Source organism: Manacus candei, unplaced genomic scaffold, assembly GCF_025592945.1.
Source record: "Manacus candei isolate 608988 ecotype Guabito, Panama unplaced genomic scaffold, ASM2559294v1 h1tg000014l, whole genome shotgun sequence".
In the NCBI taxonomy this organism is placed as follows: Eukaryota; Metazoa; Chordata; class Aves; order Passeriformes; family Pipridae; genus Manacus; species Manacus candei.
The window spans coordinates 40,841,117-40,860,784 of NW_026138062.1; the positions used below are offsets into that span (position 1 = coordinate 40,841,117).

At 36.2% G+C, this 19,668-nt stretch overlaps 1 protein-coding gene across 2 annotated transcripts in view; it reads left to right on the forward strand.

The window, feature by feature from the left end:
- The window catches only part of TRPC6 (transient receptor potential cation channel subfamily C member 6), an 83,231-nt gene that overhangs the window by 11,669 nt on the left and 51,894 nt on the right, over window positions 1-19,668 (forward strand). The window lies entirely within an intron of this gene.

Genomic DNA, 19,668 nt, shown 5'->3' on the forward strand with positions numbered 1-19,668 from the left:
AACAATAAGGTAATATCATCAATGGTGATGTAATTTTGTGTCAAAATAGAATTTCCTGCAATTAAGGCTGTTTCCTAATATTCTGTGATGTCGGATTGCATTCTCTCATCTTGAGTTCCATACATGGCTTGTTGACATCATCTTTCATTAATTTAATGTTTCTGCAGTCTGCATGCAGGCTAGTACAAGTTGAAGTTGAGAATGTACCTCAACTGTAAGCAAGATTTTGCTCTACAATTATTTAAAATTTTAAAACATTAATTGCATAAAATTTGCATTAAGTTTGCATAGAAAACAGGGACATTTTCTGTTCAGGAATGAATAAAAATCTTAATTTTCAATGTCTTGGTGACCTGTCTGTTCATACAAAATTATTTTCTTCCATTAATAAATTATTTACATATATACAGATTTCTGTTTTTTTCAAGGTGGCTAGTGACTGTCTGGGGAGTTTAAGGAAGGATCCTACCCATTACTAATCAGAGGGGTAGCATAATGTTTTTTCCTCAGACCTGAAAGACAGCAAAGATAAGAGTCACATTTAGAGACATGAGGGCTGTTTTGGGAAATCAGAATTACATGACTGATGCAACCGCAAAGTGTCTTTTCTGAGTGAGATGTAATTTCTGAGTAATTTCTATATCTGGAATAGTTCTTTTGAATCTATCAATATTATACTGGAAGAGGGCAAATGTTTCCCCAAATATGAATTTCCAACCAGACAGCCCCTGGGCAGTGGTACAGTACAGCTGACTACTCTTTATGGTAAGAAGTATGGAACAAGATTTGTAGTGCTGAATGTTGCCAGAAAATTCAAGTGCGCCCATCTTTGGAAGCTCACATCCAGACACAGAAGGAGTTCTGCTGCTTGTAAGGGTGTGGGATGATTCTTTCGGTGTGTAATGCAAGTCTGGGATCCTGCCTCTGTGTCTGCTGGGGTTGTAGTGCTCTGCTGTGTGATGACAGCAAGCGGTCAAGATCATTGAAACTTTATCATCACATTATACGCCTGTTTGTACCAGGTAAACATATTTCTTTGTAATGCTCATTGGACCTTTTCTCATGTTGCTGTACTTAAAACATTTTTCCTGAGCATAGACAATGGGTCATTAGTGGAATGTACTCACAAGTATCACTGTCTTGCCTGAAGATTGGATCACCTTACCTCTTGCTCTGTTTGGTAATCCCTGAGCCCAAGACTGAGATAGATGGTAGAAAAAACCAAGAAAGCATCTATTGCTGTTCCGTATTCTTGAAAATACCAGTTCTGAGTTCTGAGATGTAAGAGGTAGTAAATATCAAATTATGACTGCTTAATACTTACAAAAAAAAAAAAAGACAGGGTGCTAAAAATGCTTTAACTAGAAGGGATGTTTAAAATTAATTTAGAAAGTTAGGGACCTACAAAATAAGAATGCTGTTTTTTCCGCCTGTCTCCCAGTCATCAAGCAACAGTTTACTAAAAATTCAAGGTAATTTCCAGAAAAAGCAAAGCCATGCGAAGCTGCTGCTGTATATTCTTATGCACTGGAGCTGGATGTCACAGAGTGGGGGAGAGAGGCAGTGAAACTAATTTCATGACACATTTCATATGCAGCATCTAGAGAAATGATATGTTGACTAGACTAACTGTATATTCCAGAATATTACTGCTGCATGAGAGCATGATTCTCTGTTCTTCACACTTCTGCACTTACTGCTGCTCCAGAGAGTACACAATATAACACTTACAAGAGGATCATGAAGAAAAAAACCCAACTTCTAAGTAAACAAAAATTTTAAGTAAAACTCTGAAAGTGCATGTTTTGTCTCCCCCCCCCGCCCTTCTATTACCTTATAGACTTGGCAAAGCAGAACAATTTAATTTTTCTGATAGAGAATATATATGTGAAGGCTGTGTTCCCATTTCCCAACTCCTATGTAAAAATGAAAGCTGATTGAGTTTGAATTTCAGTTCACGTAAAATATTATTGGTTTTGTATCTGTTTTCATGGTTAAAAAAATTAGTATTTCAATTTTTTTTTCCAAATAAGTCTTGACAGTGTTGTTCTCAGAAGTATTCACCTTCTACTTTTTGATCAGAATTGTTTCATTATGTCTGAAGTAAGAATGTTTACATTTGGCTTGTTGAAGCCACCATAAATCATACATGAGTCAATTCAATGTTAACTGCTTTTGAATTCCCCCTCTGATGTTGTATAGAGGACAGTCTCAACTCTCAGCTGAACTCTTTCCCTCAATGTGTATGTGACTCGACTCCCTTGGCAGTCAGCAGTATTCAGGGTGTATCTGCTTGTTTGTGTTCGGCTGATGATGTTCTTTCAAGGGACCAGCTCAGGCAAAGCAGTTGTGACCAAAACTACAGTTCTGTCTCCTTTCAGTAGGAAAATATAGCTAATTGTGCTGTGGAGATGATGCAAAGGGGTGCGTTTCATTTGGAGTTACAAAACAACCATATGAATGCTTTCTTCTCTACACCATGAAATTTTTAGATTCAAGTAACAGAGCTTCCCCTTCTCTGCTTCATTTTAATGTATTTGATTAAAATCTGATAAGTGAAGTTAGACAGTTAGACAAGCAAGAAGGATTCCACATGAAAGCTTTTCATGTTCAGAACCTGTATTCACCACCAAATAAATGAAAAGACCACTTTGATTATAATTTTTTTTTCCTGGTTTAGTGTGTTTCTCCAGCAGAAAAGTTTCCTTCCATTCCAAAGTACTACTATTGGATGGCTCTTAACTGCTAGTGTACATGCAATTTTATGCTAAAAAATGCTGTGCATTGTTATTCTGCTTTGGTTCACTGAATTCTCTGGATGTTAGAATCATCATTCTTTATCACTTAACACTATGTAACTAAAAAGGTTTTAATTAAATTATAGTTCTTCTCTGGAGTATGTTGGAAAACCGTATAATTTGCTAGTAAGTAGAACTATAGGAAAATTGGTTTTGGTTGGTATTCACCTTGCATTTGAATGTCAGTGTTCCTAAATCTGTGGTTATGTGTCAGTTTGAATAAATACCCCTTAGGAAGATTTCTCATGTCTATATTTCACCATAGGAAATTATTTAGTGGTAAGGTACATTTGTGGGGTATCAAAGACCAAGTTGCAAGTCCTGTTTCAACTCAGGAAGAACAGAAATCTCTATCTACAACTGCTACCTGCCAGAAAAATATCAGCAAGTCGGAACCATTCTTCTGCCTGTTTCTTATGTTTTTTTCTTGAAGATAAGGGTCTCAAGGTTTTCTCTGTATATTCTGAAACTTTATTTTTCCCCTGTGAAAGTAAACCCCTTGATTTCATTTTAGCTATAATAACAGTCAAGTAATTGTAAAAGACTCTCTGTGTTCTATTATTATTACCTAACTGGAGAGCAACAACAGCTAATGATATCATCACATATGCTAACTAGCTCATGGATTTCTGCTATTCTGTGGGATCAGAGGTAACAGGGTGGTCAGTGGAGGCCAGGGCTTTATAATCTCTGTTGAGCGGTCGGGGGTGGAGAAGATTCTTTAAATTTTACAAATGTCACAGGAAAATATTCTGCAATTATGAAGTAGCAGTAACTGTTAAAAGTCTCATTTTATGTCTCTGATCTATCAAATCAGATCATATCTCTCTTTTACATTGTACCATGTAATGGAATCACCATTACATGTCAGGTCTGAGAAAGGCAAATGATCTTTTCCCGATGGAATTGTGTGAGTGACTTGCCACCAATTCTGTTTTCACTAAAAGTGTCACTGAGGTCATGATACCAAGTACTTTATTTGTGCATAGCAGGGAACAATAAACATAATTGTTTCTTTATTCTTATAAAGGAATTAATTTTTAATAACAGTAATTACAAATATTAGAAGTAAACCAAAGTAATTCCTTTTTTTAGTTTGTTTTGCCTTTTAGGTATGCACACATTGAAATGCTAAGCTCTTCTACAGGAGCTCTTCTTTATCCTGAAGTAATATTGCGCCAATTTATTTGGAATTCGTGTGTGTGTGTGTGTATGCAGAAAGTATATTTTTTTCAACCCACTTTGCAACAGATAGTGCAGAAATAACTTCATTCCCTCCTTTTTTCATGGAATTTTTAACTCTTCTTAGTTTTCTTCTGAGTCACAGCATTTATGTTCTTTTTGTTGAATATTGCTTTGGTTTTAAGCAGTTTTAAGGTAAATTTTATCATATTGCATGGATTCTCCCATTTACTTAGCAATACATCATCACATTTACATAATGAAAATGACTTTTTTCTAACGCAGATGCAGGAAGAGTATATATAGGCACATTTCATTTTTTTCCCCACAAACAGAGGAGGAAAAAAAATGATCTCTTGTACATGAATGGTGTTTATTGTGCAAATCTTTATTTTATCTAAGAAGGAAGAATTTGTTTAAATCTAGAGTTCTCTTTGAAGCTGTTAAAAAACAGAGTTGGTAGTTAGCGCCAGCATTTCATCATTGGTTGAGTTACAAATGCAGTTTTTCAGTGAAATTTTAATTTTGTAGAAATAAGTGGTTAGACCAAGATTCATATTAGGTGATGGATACATTTCATTGTGCTACAGAGTATAATGAATGAACAAATGGATACACGTTAAGTTCTTGAATCAGTCAAATATGAATGCTAGAATAATCTTACCCATTACCTTTTTTCAGTTGTATTTGATGTATTATTGCATATCTGTGTTACAGGAAGCACAATTATCTCTAGGTTAATTACTATCTTGAGTATAGTTATGCTCTCTTCTGCTTTTTTTGCAAAGCAGAGACAACATACTGTTCATTCTTCCTCAGGTGCTGAGCAGAAAATGTACATGCTGCTTCTGCAGAAGGGAGTTCTCTGTCACTAGACCTTAATCAATTCATCCAATTCCAACAGGTTTTCCTGTTGCTCTTTTCAGACCTTTAAAAGACCTTTAGTGCTTTTTCCTGTACTCTGAGTAGTCCTGAGGTTGCCAGTTGTCATTTTCCTAATCGGTTGTTTACATGGCTTTCATTTCATATCCAGTCCCTTTTATCCACAATTACATCCACTGATAACTTGCCATATTATTCTAGTTCTCCTTCAGTCATGAGGCATGTATTCAGCATTGATGGTCTATGATGCTAATATCCATATTTTTCTCCCATCCTTATTTTATTGGCAGTTTTCTTCAGTTCAGAGCCCTCACCCATGACAGGTGGGTGATAAGGTAAGTGAGAGATACACAAAGAAGAATAGCTTGAAAGATATATTTATAAAAAAGAATGTGATCTGAAATTAAAAAAAAAAAGGCTCTGAATAATATTTCAGCGTGAAAAGCTCTGAATTTGGGGACTATACCTAGGAGTTGATGTTATTTGATAAGATCTTGGGGTTGTTATATTTCATATCTGCAGTTCTCAGTTTCTCAGATTTCAGCTACATTTGGTGTTAATAGTCAGATTCTCAAGAAATAAATAGACACTGAATAGATCTGAGGATAAAAGAAATACTCAGTTTTTGGCTACAACCCGGAAGCTGACAAATCTGATTAAAGCATAATTTATTCTTATGTTGGAGTGCTAGTTCAGTGGTGACTGGAAGGCATGTTGATCTGCAATATGTCTGTTACAGGCTCACTGGTTTTTGTTGTACACTATAGGGTTTGTGGATAAACCATGTAGGTGTGTTTCCTCTCATTCAATTAACCATTTTTTTATTTTTTTCCCCACTCTTTTCTATCTTCACTTCCACTGCATTTGAAAATGGATGGCATTAAATGGAATTTAAGAAAATTACACATTGTCATTAAATGGTCAAGGCAGTGAGAGATTAGCAGAGCTCTTGTCAACGCCAGGACAAGCTTGTGTTATCCTGTTAATATAATTTCATGTTCCTCCTCATCTGCTGAAGAGTTCTGTGAGTAGATGGTGGCTGGACCTTACATGGTATAAGTTGTGTAAAGGTAGTCAGGAGTTTCTTCTCCTTCCCCATCACATGGTATCACTGAGGGGCCTTGCAGCTTCTGAGCTCAGGAAATGCATGGCACTGCTGGCAGAATACCCTTCAGCAGAGAGGGACAGGGAGAAGATAAGAACATGTCTCTCTCATAAAAAAGTGGCCAAGATAGCCAACCTTGTGGGCTGTAGAATAAGAGGTATTTTCCACCTTTTACATACACAACTCTTTTATTTGGGTAAGTTTTTGAACCAGGAATGCATGAAAGAATTGTTGTTAGTAGTTTAAAAATGAGTGGACTACAAGGCACTTGATAACTATTAGTTTGTTTTGACAAATGTGATTCTACGAACTTAAGTCAGTTCTGTAAGCTTTTGAATTCATCTGTACAGAAAAGGTGTAGGGAGCAGTGTAAGTAATATGAAAATGGAAATTATTTAAGCGTACCAATAAATGTGTATTCAACCTTAAGACCCCTCCAATTCACAAAGCAGTCGACCTTGTGATTGTCTTAATGTTTTTAATGGAACTAAGGTGAAAAGAACAGTTTCTTTTATGAACTTAGAATTCAGTAACAGTAAAGGAAAGGGAAAGAACCCATTCTGATATTTTACTACTCTCATGCTTCTACAAAAATTTTTTTTCTAGTTTCAGATGTGTAGTATATTCATTATACAGACCTTAAACAAAAACATAGCTTTAAATATATTAAAACAATTCATTTAATTTTCCTACTGTGTATATTATATCACATTCCTGAACATGATTCCGGAATTCAGTGTTTCTAAAATATTTTAATTATGCTGATATTTATTTTTGTCTATGATTTATTACATTTGGAAGCAGTAAATTAAGTTTTCTGTAGTATTTGTTTGCACATTAATGATAATATGAATTAGAAATTTTGAAAGATGTAAAAATCTAGTTCCAGCATTTAAAGTTAGTGAACAGTATTCATATGATTTGATAGAAGGATGGGTAGTCATGGCAGTAGTACAAATATATTGAGCTAACCTGTTTCTGTATGTGGATTTTATAAAGCATGTTATAAGGCTTTAATGCACTTGTCAGGTTTGGAGATTTAAGGGGTTAAAATATAAATTGATTTGCGTAAATAGAGATTGACAGTTGATTTAGCATAGATGAGCAGTAGGACTTTTATCTGCTCAGAGGTTTTATTGATTGTAAAATACTAGAATGAGAATAAATTTAACACTGATGCTTTCTTTTTGCTACCTGAGATGATTCAAACATGTCAGCACCGAGTAGTGGAGAATCACAATGTTTCCTGCCTAGTTGAAGAACAAGAAATTGATAATAAGGACTGTTGATTACAGGAAAAAAAAATCGTCCACTGGATTAATTTCAAAGAGCAAATGGGAGTATCTAAGCACTAAGAAGCAAACCTAGATATATCTGAGAAAGTCTTTAAAAACACGGTGTATCTTGGCAGTACTCAAGTTGTTGAAGTATCTACTTAGCTGTTCTTACAGATGACAGTGGAAATGGGAACACCAGCGCTGTAGTTTTATAGTTCTCCCGAAGTAGCCTTGAAACTTGTGTTTTATAGAGAAGTAAGTTTCATCTTAATTTAGCCATCTCACATCTCTGCAGTTTGTTTATTGCAGGTAAACTGGATTTGACTGGGTATTGCTGTATTTATGCAACACTTCATTTTTAGTTATAAAAATTATGATATTTTTTCTGCACTTCTCCAGATATTTAGTAGTTGACTTTTTCTTTTGCAGGCTGTGTGAATTCTCGATTACCTGGATGACTTACAATCTTACTGATTAAACTGCCTTTTGTCTGTGTGTTGTGAGGAATGTTGTGTTTTGATTTGAGAACCTTAACAATTTGCATTTTTAGTACTTAAGTGTGACTGGATGATTTCTAATTTGCAAAACTACAAAAAAATAACTTAGTGTTATCCGCTTTCTTTGATGAGAGTTCAGGCCTCTTTATGGTTATCTTTAGAGTTCCTGTCAATTTATAGAAACAATTCTGTAGGATAATGGTACAGGCAATGTCATAAATGCAATAAAAGTGAGTGGTAGGTAAATACTGTGGTCATAATGGGACATTTATTCATGTCAGCATAACTGGGAAAAGATCAGCAGTCTTGCAACAGTTTACACCATCTGAAGATTACCCTTATTTATGGCATTTATGGCTCCATTCCCCGTGGGAAGAGAGTAGAGTTTGACAAGGTTTATATAAATGGACAACATCGAGAAACATTTTCTTTTAAGACCAACTTATTATGAAATTTAAAAACCCATTTTTTCACACATGCAAAGCCCTCCAATTAGTAGATTTATTTTAAAATGATGAAGATTAGTCTTTCTGATTATGGATGCTCATTTTGTAACGCCACTTCTAGAATGAGTAACTTACTGTATGGGCAATTATAACTACTGCAGAAGTAAATGTCCTCAGTTTTTTGTATCTGACATTGGATTTACAATTTTGTGACTTTTGAATGAATTTCTTAAGCTTCAAGGTTTGATAAAGTTACCTGATCGTGGCAGTATGTTTTTATGTGCATTTGGTCAAAATTTTATCCTGAATCTAAAAATTGTAATTACTAGTCTGTCAGCAACTCACTACTCACTTAGATATATTTTTTCAATTACAAGTGTAATAACTTCAAGGAAAGTTAATGGTGACCTTCAAGTGTGAACAACACTGAAATATTTTGAAGTTACATCTCAAGATATACAGTACACGTACAAGGTGGAAGCTTTCATTAGGGATTTCTATACTGTGAGTTGATGTGATTTTGATTTTGGGGGTTTCTGAACCAGATAGAGACCATTATTTGTTTTTCTTCAATAGGTGAAGTTTTTCAACTCAGGGTAGATGTATACTCTTTGACAGCCTTGTCTTAGAGTGAGCTTAGTGAAGCATTTATAGTTACTTTTCATATCTTTTGCTAATTGTAGCTTTACACAAACTTTGGTTTACCTACTCCATCCATGGGTATTTGGACAGTATCTTTGTATTGAATCAAATAGCTTCCTCCTTATTCCATCATCCCTATGCTTCCTTTTTACACTTGCACTCACTCAGGACATTGTTATTCATCCATGCTGGCCTCCTACAATGCTTGTTTGACTTTTGGTATACCAGGAAGGACTGTTTTCATGCTTTTGAGGAAGGTGTCCTGAAGACAAAGTTCTCCTTGACTTTTTGCCCTTCTACAGGATACTGCCAAGCAGGTCTCTGAACATTTGCTCTCCTGAAGTTCAAGGCTAATTCCAATATCTGTCTTGCTACCTTCTTTCATGATTTGGAACAGCACAACCTCACCATCCCTTCTGACAAGGCTGTTGTTGACATGTTAACATTAACCAATTTTTTCTTTGTGAGTAACAAGTTGGAAAGTTCCCATGAGTGCTTTTTGCCTAATCCATCTACAGTTTCTCAAGCAATTCCCTTCACTGTTTAGGAATTAGGAGTGTTGCTGGATCTGTTTGCTGTTTTTGGTTTTCATGCAGCCACTCCATTTTCAACAGTAAAAGAGTTTACTGAACTGAGCACAGTGGTTGTAGTTGTGGGCTACTAGCAGCCAACTGGCACTAATGACCTGAAATATTCATTTTAACCTGTGTAGATGTAGCTGAGGATTAGCCTCACAGGCCTGCTGTACAAGCAGTTGACTAAAATTGTGAAATACTCTGCACCAGCTAGTGCCAATTAAAAGAACATATTTCTTTGTTCTGTAAAAGAAGACTTTCTTTAGCTCTAAAATGGGGAAAGATACAGAACAAATGATAGAGAAATTTGTGTGTCTGCATGTGTTCCCCAAACACTCAGCCAGTCCTGACCTGGGGAAGTTGTAAATAGAGAGTTTGTTGATAGTAAGAGACAAGTGGTCCGTCTTATCCCCCCCATACCTCTGTTGCTATACTGGTTTTCCTTGCTCCAAAAGTTTCCCATTGGACTTTAGTTTGCTCCACGCTGATTCTAGAAGGAAAGCCTGAAAGAATAGCTGATGCTCTTTTAGTCTGTCTAAACTGGTCCATGCACATTTGCAAAGCCCTGCACCTGACATATGCCCTTACAGGATCACAGTGTGCTTTCCCAACTTCCATCCTCCCCACCCCTCTCCTGCCTCCATTTGGCATTACAGGAAAGCAGCTCTTATATGCAGTTTGGAGGGAGCCATAACTGCAGTTTTCTCAATGCTTAGTTTTGACCTAGTCTTAATAAATAAATCTTCTGTGACAGTTTAATTTAGCTGCATATTATAGCCACAATGTAACCATTGAAAAGAATCTTCTCTGACAATACACTGAAAGGTAGTGTATTTATAGTTGTACAATAGAGGTTTAAATATGTTCTTAAATCTCTCTAATAAAAATGTGTTGCAGTAAAAAAAAAAGAGAAATTGGCCAGAGGAACACTTACAAATTTATTCTATAATAGTATTTCATTGGAAAGTTATTCTGAGAGTTCTTGGTAAAATTTATGAGTTTTTTAAATTTTATGTTTATACTTTCACTGCGATGTACAATCTAGTGGATGTTTTACTTCCATTAACTCCTCTATAAAATACTCTTTAAACAGTACCCCTCTACTATAAGAAGTATCTACAGATACTTCTTATCTGTAAGTGTATTGAAACTAATTATGAAGTTTTGCATTTGTAGTGCTGAAATTTAAATCTGTATTTTGACGTAGTTCTGCAGTGAGTGATGTCTCATTCTGAATGGAGATGCTGTGGCTTGTACTGAATTGGAGCTCATAAGCCAAGTCAGAGCTGGCTCTTGCAGAGCCACCATCTCAGCATCAGTCAACATTGCTGCAAACATGTAGTAGCTGTGTACTGCAGGATGTGGCTTTACTGTACCATGTTTAATTCAGTGCTGCAGTCAGTCATTTTTCATGTATCCCAGAGTGCTGGGACATTGCAAGGAGTCCTGCAGACTCATTAACTCCAGTTTCTTCCCGATATGGTAGCTCTAGGCTGGCTTTGTGTAGTGTGAGTTCCGTGTATCTGCAGCACACTCCCACTGTGCATATTGTCACAGCTTCTTCATTACCTTCATAATTTTACAGTTTGCAGAAAATGGAAATTGCTTCTGTTCAAAGGATCATGGAATGAGATTTCCTGCAGAATTAAGTAGCAGCCAGATCATGACTGAAAGAGGTATCCTGCACAGCTTAAGATGTATATATGTTCATAAATATTTCTTTCTGCTGTGAAAAAGTTTCTTATGGGAATTTTTGTTGTTAAACACAGATTGTTTTCTTCCTGTTGTGTGTGATATGTACATTCCTCTTGTTAAAAACAGGTAAACGAGAAAACATTCTGAAAGGAGATGTGGAGACAGGACATAGCTAAAGTCTGCAAATAATTACAGAAGCAAGGCTCAAATGCCTAAAGTTTAGTTGGTCCTGGAGGATAGAAAAACTTGCTAGATGAATATAAGTGTCTTAGGAAGCCCCTCACATTTTATGAGTAGTATCTCCAACATGAGAAGCCACTTAAAACCCTCTTTCAAACCCTGTAGAAGAGATTTGCAAATACTTTATAGATAATTTTGATTCAATTTTTAAAGTTTTCTTTAATTTCAAAATTAGTTTTTTTAGTTTACAATTTTCATAGATATGACTGACTATATGAGAACTCTGCTTTTAACAGATAAGTATGAAAGACTCCCATCAGAAAATTGTTCAGTATTCCTCTTTTCATATAAGTAACTTCTATTACATGAGGCTGGATTTGAATTTGTATGTCCATTGTTTCTTTGTAACATAAGAATAAGCAACATTCCAATGAAGTGTGAGAATGATAAAGTTAAGAATTTTTTCCTACTTCAGTATATTCACACCTGAAAAGTGAATGCAGGTTTCTTGAACCTCAAAATCATTACACCATCAGCACCAATGAGATTCTGTGGTGACGGGATACAAGGAGTTATACTCCTGTATAACAAATTCAGATCCACTCTATGCTGTTAAAAATGTGGGAAAGATCCTTGCTTAAATAAAAATGTCATACTAAATTGAACTTCAAGAATTTAACTTCAAAATTTTTAGTAGTCTCTTGCTCTGCGTTCATAAGAAATTACTTTGCATTCTCATTTTAATTTCATGGATACTATCAGCATATATGACCTAATATTTTTGGCTGTCTACAAAATTAGGTATTTCATATGCATTGTATAAATAGCTTACTGTTCCCACAGACAACCTGTACATGAATACATATGCACAGATATTCACATGTGGATGTCAGCTTGGCCTGAACTTGCTGTTAGCTCATAAATGCCATTGGTATGGTGCAGCATTTAGGCTATGCATTCAGCTGGAAGGCAGATGGCTCAGACTGAACTTGTGGGTTAGCTGTGGTTACTCAGCTTTGCAGTTGGTGGGGGTTCACATCAGGCCAGCTTAGAAAGTCAGCAGAGTGAATGCTTGCCTGCAGACAGAGGTTATACAGATGTCAGAGTGTCATTTTTTATGTCCAGTAGTGTATCTGCCCAGGAACTTTGATGTGGCTTTTTCTACTGCATGAAGAAAGGGAGAATCTGCAGTGATTGCAGGTCTATGATCTATTCTACCATTACCTTCACTATAATAAAGGCACTGGACTGTTACTTATCAATAACATATTGATTACAATCTTTTGCTCCCACCAAAATATTTCTTTCCTTGCAGTTTTACTTTGATTTCATATTTTAAAACATTTTGAAAACCTTTCTTTCTTTCTACTGCTCTATTTTTCCAGTCATCTCAGTGCTTACCTTCACAAAGGGGTGAAAGATTGCAAATTACCTACATAGAAGGATTCAAAAGACCCAAATGATCCTGATTTTGTCATTAGTTGTGATGAAATTGCTGTGCTGTCCATTTTGAGTGACTTTTCCTCATTTTCTTTAATTTTCTAGAAAATATCTTAATATATCATAAAATATTTGTAGTCTTAGAGATACAATTGAAGTTTCCATTTCTTTCAATTGTTTTAATTTTCTATTCTTCCCACTCCCTCCTGGTTTTGCAAGTTTCACATTAGTGCAGATCCCTCCCAACCATCTTCTAATTGTAAAATAATATTTACATTTTTACATTGCAAACAGCATGTCCAGAAAAAACAGATGGCTATTTCTTTTTCTAATAGATGTAAATCTGAATTGATTAAAAAGGAATTAAGGAAAACTGGAAAGAAAAGCTGCTGCTTCTTGTATGAAAGACTCTTTTGGTTTTAGAAACATTATACATTTGCAATAGCTGGTAGACCTCAGGGTTTTTTGTCTCACTCTCCTCTCAAATCCATGAATAACTGCACAACATTCTTTCCCTCTCTTTGTTTTGTTTCATTGCTTGTCCTTGGAAATATATGGGGGGAGGGAAATCTTGTCATTCAGCTAGTGATGTTTCCTGGGATATACAAGGTTTATTATTTGTTTTGGAAACAGGAGCTTTATTGGGGTTATTCTTGGGCATCTGCTCTCTCCATATTTTTCTTTCGCAACCAAATGTGCCCTTTTCAACTTTTCGTGAATATCCAGGAGTTTCACAAAACACCTGCAAACAGAATCAGTAGGTATTAGGGACTGAAAATAAATTTATGTTTTTGTCTCCCTTGTTAACCTGTTGATCACAAAGGTACTGCCTTTTCTTATGTGTCTGGACAGCATCTCACACAACAGGTTTCTGCTCAATTGCTAGAGTCCTTGTGCTGTATCTGTATGAATAAATTAATAAGTGCTAGGGAATGTTCCTGGGCAGCAGAACTCGGTCATCTGTATTGCTAAATTGTTAGCATGGTGTCTGGTATGTTTTTGGGCTAAGCCAACGAGCACTCCCAAATATTCCCATGCACCACTCAGGAGTTAACCCAGGCAGTAGAAATTTTAGCTAGTCTGAATGCTGCCACCCTGTTTTCATAAATAATAAGATTTAATAAGGAGTCAAGGGCTGTTCAGCACTGGTTCACTTCCGTGGCTCCAACACACCTCATTTTTTAGTGCAGATACAACGCCAGTTCCCAGATGAGTGTCCCACCCATACTCTTTAACTTCACATCAGAAAAAGAGCCAAGAACTCCAATTTTCTTCAGCTTTCCCTCCCATGTCTTGAGACTTCCAAAGAAAGAAAGTGCATCTTCTGGCTGGAAGGCAACCAAGGACAGGACTAGGACAATGCAGTACGTAGCAGAAAGAACCTACCATTCTCTTTCTCTATAACCTCACATAATGCGTCCCATTCTAAGCACAAAGCAACTATTTCAACTCCTGTTTCCTGCATTAAAAGAGTAGAGTCTATATCTTCCTAGGAAATCACTTGTAGTGCAGGAACTTGAAGCCTATAATTCTTTTCAGGACCCCGAGTGCCAGAGGCAGCTCATTAGCCTTCCCTGTAATCTAACAACTCACTGCATTTGGAATATGAGACCAAGTGTGAATGAACACAAGCTGAAAGTAAGAGAAATGAATGAACTTCATCCTCTCTATCTGGAACATTTATATCTTAATTATAGGGTTAAACTCAAGTACACGCTTCTACCAAAAATGTGATATGCAAAATTTGTAATGCACCAAAGTAGAATATATTTGTCTTTTCAAAGTTGTCATTTTGACATACAGCTAAGTCATACAGTGAAATCCCAGACTCATTAAAGTGCACAGCAAAAATTCCATTGTCTTTGATAGAGTAAGAGTTTTATCCCTGTTTTGGGTTTTCATGGGTGTTTGTTCATTTGTTTTGTTTGTTTTACTAACGTTGATTTTCTCATACGGTGTGGTAACTAAAGTAAGATGGTGGGATATTTTGATAGTGATTCATCTCTTCCAAACAGATAGTATTATTTCATCTCATCACAGGATTTTTCAGACCTTTTTTGACTAGTTCCCACACACATCAGTAACACTTGGATCAGATCCAAAGAGATGTTTGGCTTTATCTAGTTTATGCTGCCATGGTACAAATGCAGCTGTGTGGGGAATTTTCACAACATTATTTGATATTTTGCAAGAGCTTAGATTAAAAATCAGAAAAGTGTTTTTAAGAGGGCATTGGTTCCTATGTAAACCTCTGGGATCCATGTGTTAAATCTAATTTCTGGTACAACTTCAAGCATAATTCTCTGCCTTCTGCTTTACAGATAAAGAGGCACAGTTTGAAAAACTAGTATTCTTCAGGTTCCAGTGGCAATGTTATACTCAGAATGATTTAAATATTTTGGCAAGATAAGTTTTTGAAATAGAGGACCAATTAGTGTAGACCTGAATCAGAACATGAAAAAGGCTTAGTCTTCTCAGATAACTTTAGTGAAGTATATGTAGGTATCTGCATCTCAACTAGGCATGCTTAGCTCTTTTAAATCAGTGGAGATAAATAGGCACTTCTAATGTGCAATTCAATTTAGATGTTTATGTGGGGCGATGAATCATGCTGTGGAAGGGCTTATTTCTGTCCATCAACAGTGTTGGAGGTTTGGGCCGCCGAGCTCAATTGCAGATGTCTGCATTGTGTACATCTATATTTAGTCAAATCAATTGTATCAGATTGTATCACACATAATGGATATGATTAGATATTATCTCATTTTCCAAGTCAGTTCTGGTGTCAACATGACTACACTCCATTAAAAGCATCAGATTATTTTCTACTGTGCTGAATGACTAATGTTTAAATTTTTTAGAGAAAGCTACACCATACTGACATACAGTATGTTTCTTACTAGTGGATTTTTTGTGCAGCTAAAGTCAGAAAAATCTAGTGTAGTGACATAGACCATGCACAGCAGGAGGGAGCCTGCTTGACAAAAGAGCTCCCTCCAGATGTCATTAGCAGTAGAAATGTGAATGAATCAGCATTCTGAGTCCTTTGAAGGACTATTTGGAAATGCCTGGGGTGTTCTGCTCAGGTGCGTTGAAATATGTGTAACAGTATGAGGACTAAAGGCTAATTTGGTCCTTCTATGCAGAGTTGCTGGCATCAGAACAGTCCTTCAGAAATTCTGCAGCTGCTCAAAGGAAAGTGATCACTTTACTCAATTCTATTAAAGAACATTTAAGAATTAAAATCAAAAGAAGAGGTGCTAAGGAACTTGTTGCTCTCTGAGTTGTAATTAAAAAAAAAGTATTGATTTAGAAATAACACTTATAAAGTTATAGACTTAGTCATACCAAGCACTGCTGAAGCTTGAATTTGATGACATATTTTGATATTTCCCCCAAGTTATCAGTCAGTATCTGGACTTCAGCATTGGGAACAATTACACTACTTGTTCTTGTACAGTACTAGTTTTAGCAAGGAGCCTATAGTGCCCTCTAACAAACAGCTTGATATTTAGAGAAGTTCAGGCAGGGGTGTTTATAGGGTTATCTTGTATCGTGTTGGCAGGTGCTCACGCATGGATGCACCTACACAACCAGTTTTTACTCTCTGAAGTTAGGCAATACTAAGGACACCTGCAAGATAATAAAAATAGAAGTGTGTTACTAAAGGAAATTTTACATCTGTATAGGTCTCCCCTGCTCTGACACACCCTGGGCACCGCAAGGCCTGGGTAAGTGGCTGCTGCCAAGAGGTCTCAGCAAGGCAGGTCATCCCAGAAGGAGTGGTCATGTGTAGGGCAGATGATTTGAATTTTGTCCCTTTATGAGCTAAGCTAAAAATTGAGCTGGTTACTTTGGAAATGAGATGATGCAACATTTTAAAGAGAAAATGTTCTCTGAAACCTCTCAAAATGAAACCTACAGAGAGTTAAGGTCATTAATGATCATATAAGTCCTATATTTTCATAATATGCTTACTTGTAGCCTTGCCATAAAATGGATCGAGGTGACAGAGCATGTATAGGGAACCCAGAGAGAGCTGTGATAGGTAATGACTGGGTTTGATTGTCATCTTTGAAAAAATGTTACTATGACAGATGGTGCTCATAGAGGTATAAATCAAGATTTCTTTAATCTTGAGGAATTCCTCAAGATTCCTGTAATCTTGATAATCTTCTGAGGCTTCCTGGGTGTCTGTGGAGCAGCCAGCAAAAGAAGAATTAGGCGACTAAATAATCATTAGGGCAAAACCTTTCTCATAAAATGAGTGATATTTATTTAATTTTGCATATTATTTTCAAATACCTCCTGTTGCATCATTGAACTCAGTGCACATGAAATGGACGTGAGTTTTTATTCAGGCATAGTGTCAAAAGCGGCTTTGATGTACGCAGGCATGTACCTCATGCAAAGAGCTGTTGCTATCCATGACAAAAGCAATTTTAGAAGCTCAGGAAATAGAGCACAAAAAGTGATGTTTCACAAAACACAGGGTATTTATTAGTTCTTTACCAAGGCAGCATTCAGGAGATACTTCTTTAATCCTAATAAAACAGGCAATTTGGGAACATTATTTAGCTTCTAACAATGTTCAACAAAAATCTACCCTAGACATAGCAATGTCTACTGCCACATAGATGTAAAAGGTTGTATTTTACTCCAGATTTGTTTTATGATATATATTATTCAGTTTCTAGTAGTTTTGCTTTTGAAAAAGGCCTGAGGAAAAGCACACTTGCTCGGGGATCTGGTGACACAATTACATTATTTCCAGAAGCAAAAGCAGACAGAAATTGAGGGTTACATCTCTGGGCCAGTAACACCAAGGATGTGACACAAGACTTGTTTTTCCTTTTAAGGCACAAAAATGGCAATTTAGCAACTAGCTTGTGACCTTGAAGATCAAGATTAAAGTATGTCCTTCTGACACTGAGCAAAGCACTTAAGACTTTTTTAAATTTTGCACTGATGGGCCTGTAGCGAATCCCAAGTTAATATTCAGATTTTTGCTCCATGCCCGCAGTAACTAAAACCTTTCATTTTCTCACTAATGAAGTTCAGAACACACACACATAAAAAAAGTGTTTCACTAGAAAATAATGTTTTACTTTGCTATCTGCAGGTTTCAGATTTGAGTTGCTGCTATTTTGAGGGAAGCAGAGTCAGCTTGAATTTTTACTTATTTTGGGAAACAGAATCAGCTAACAGATATAAAGTCAAGTAGATTATGGATGTTCCAAGTTCCAGGTAGTGACACCTGCAAGTTTCTTTCTTGGAGTTTAGTTACTTTCTCTTTACTTCCCCTAAAAGAGTAACTCAGGTGGGAGGTCTACTTGCAGGTTTTCAGTACTTTTGTGGAATTTGGAATAAGTGTAAGAAGCCTTTCCTGGGTACAAGGTAGAATGAATTTTGGCAGTCTAAGAAAGCAGTATGTTCAGACTGCTTCCTTGTATGTTATTGATGTTGCCCACATTTTCACATGAAAATAATGACCAAAATGCTACACCACCTGCTATTTCACTGGTTTTGTTTTCATTTGTTTTTTTTTTTTTTTTTGTACTGCACACAGAGACCATAAATAGTATCTCTACAGCTGTGAGTAGAACTGGTGTAATCCTGTTATGCTAGACCAAAGCTTCAACCAGGCTCTGTTGATTTTATGATGCAAGACGAGAAGGGTGACATGCAGCCAGAAAGGGCTCAACAGTGCATTTTCCTGAAGTGTGTATGATCCAAATTCCAGCTGCCTCTGACACCCATGGACTTCAGTTTTGCAATGTATTGTCCAACACAGTACACTGCTTCAGGAAACTGAGTTGGTATTCTTGAGTAATTTCCTTTAATTTTCTCATGCTCTTCCCTATTTAAAGAACATTTTTTCCCTTTGAATCAACTGACTACCTTCTTGTCATTTTTTAAAGTGCCTTGAATAATCCAGGTGCCAGCATGAGAAGTAAGTTTTGAGCCAAATTTCTTACACTGTGTTCCTTCTTCTCAACAGGGTTTCCTGATAGAGCTGTGGTATGATAACACAACACTTTTAGGTCAACCAACAAATTTTTTATGGACCAGTTCAGCAAGTCCTACTCAGAAGGCTCTCAGACTTCATTCAGGGGCTTTTTTTCTCTAGGAAAAAAAACACCTCTAATGAAGATTCATGTTGATGTTTCTATGTCATTGTTTGGTATTTGATATTATTTGATTATTTCCAATTTTAACTTATTTAGAATATTTTCCCTTCCTTACCTTATTTTAATGTTGCTTATCTTTTTTTTATTAATGGAAATTAGTCAAAAACTTGAGAAATTACACCTCAGAGTCAGCAGAAGTGAAAGGAAATATGTAGTCTCTGTCTTGGGATTGTTTTTGTTCTGTAATCAATTCGCAATAAATTTCAGATCCTTTCAGCGAGTTCGTTATTGCTCAGTATTGCAGTACCTCGGTTTAGTATTGTAAAGCTGTCATGATTGCTCTAGCAATTACAGTAGGCTGCAATTTCAGCAGAGATGCAGTGAAAAGTTATGCAAAAGATCAGTGAAGAGTTAGACCATGATAAATTGACTGTTATGTTTGATGACGCAGATGTAACGTACTAAGCTTATTTTCTCCCTACCATAGCAATGAAAACACATTTATTTTATTGGAAAAGATGAGACTGACACAGCAAATAAGCATACTTTTGCTATTACTGACCTTTCTAGAGAGTGGAATAAACTAAAAATAAATAAAACAAATTCTATTAAAGTCTCTGACCCAATTTTCAGAATGTTTGTAAGACTCCAGTTAGAGACCAAAGTAGAAACTGATGAATAGAGGACAGGAAGAAATAGTATAACTCATATATTAAGACTCGATAACAAGGTCACTAGGTTTTGTATTTGTGCATAATTCTGGGCCACTGAGCAATTCTCCATACAAAATGCATTAATCAGGATAAAGGTAAAACTGA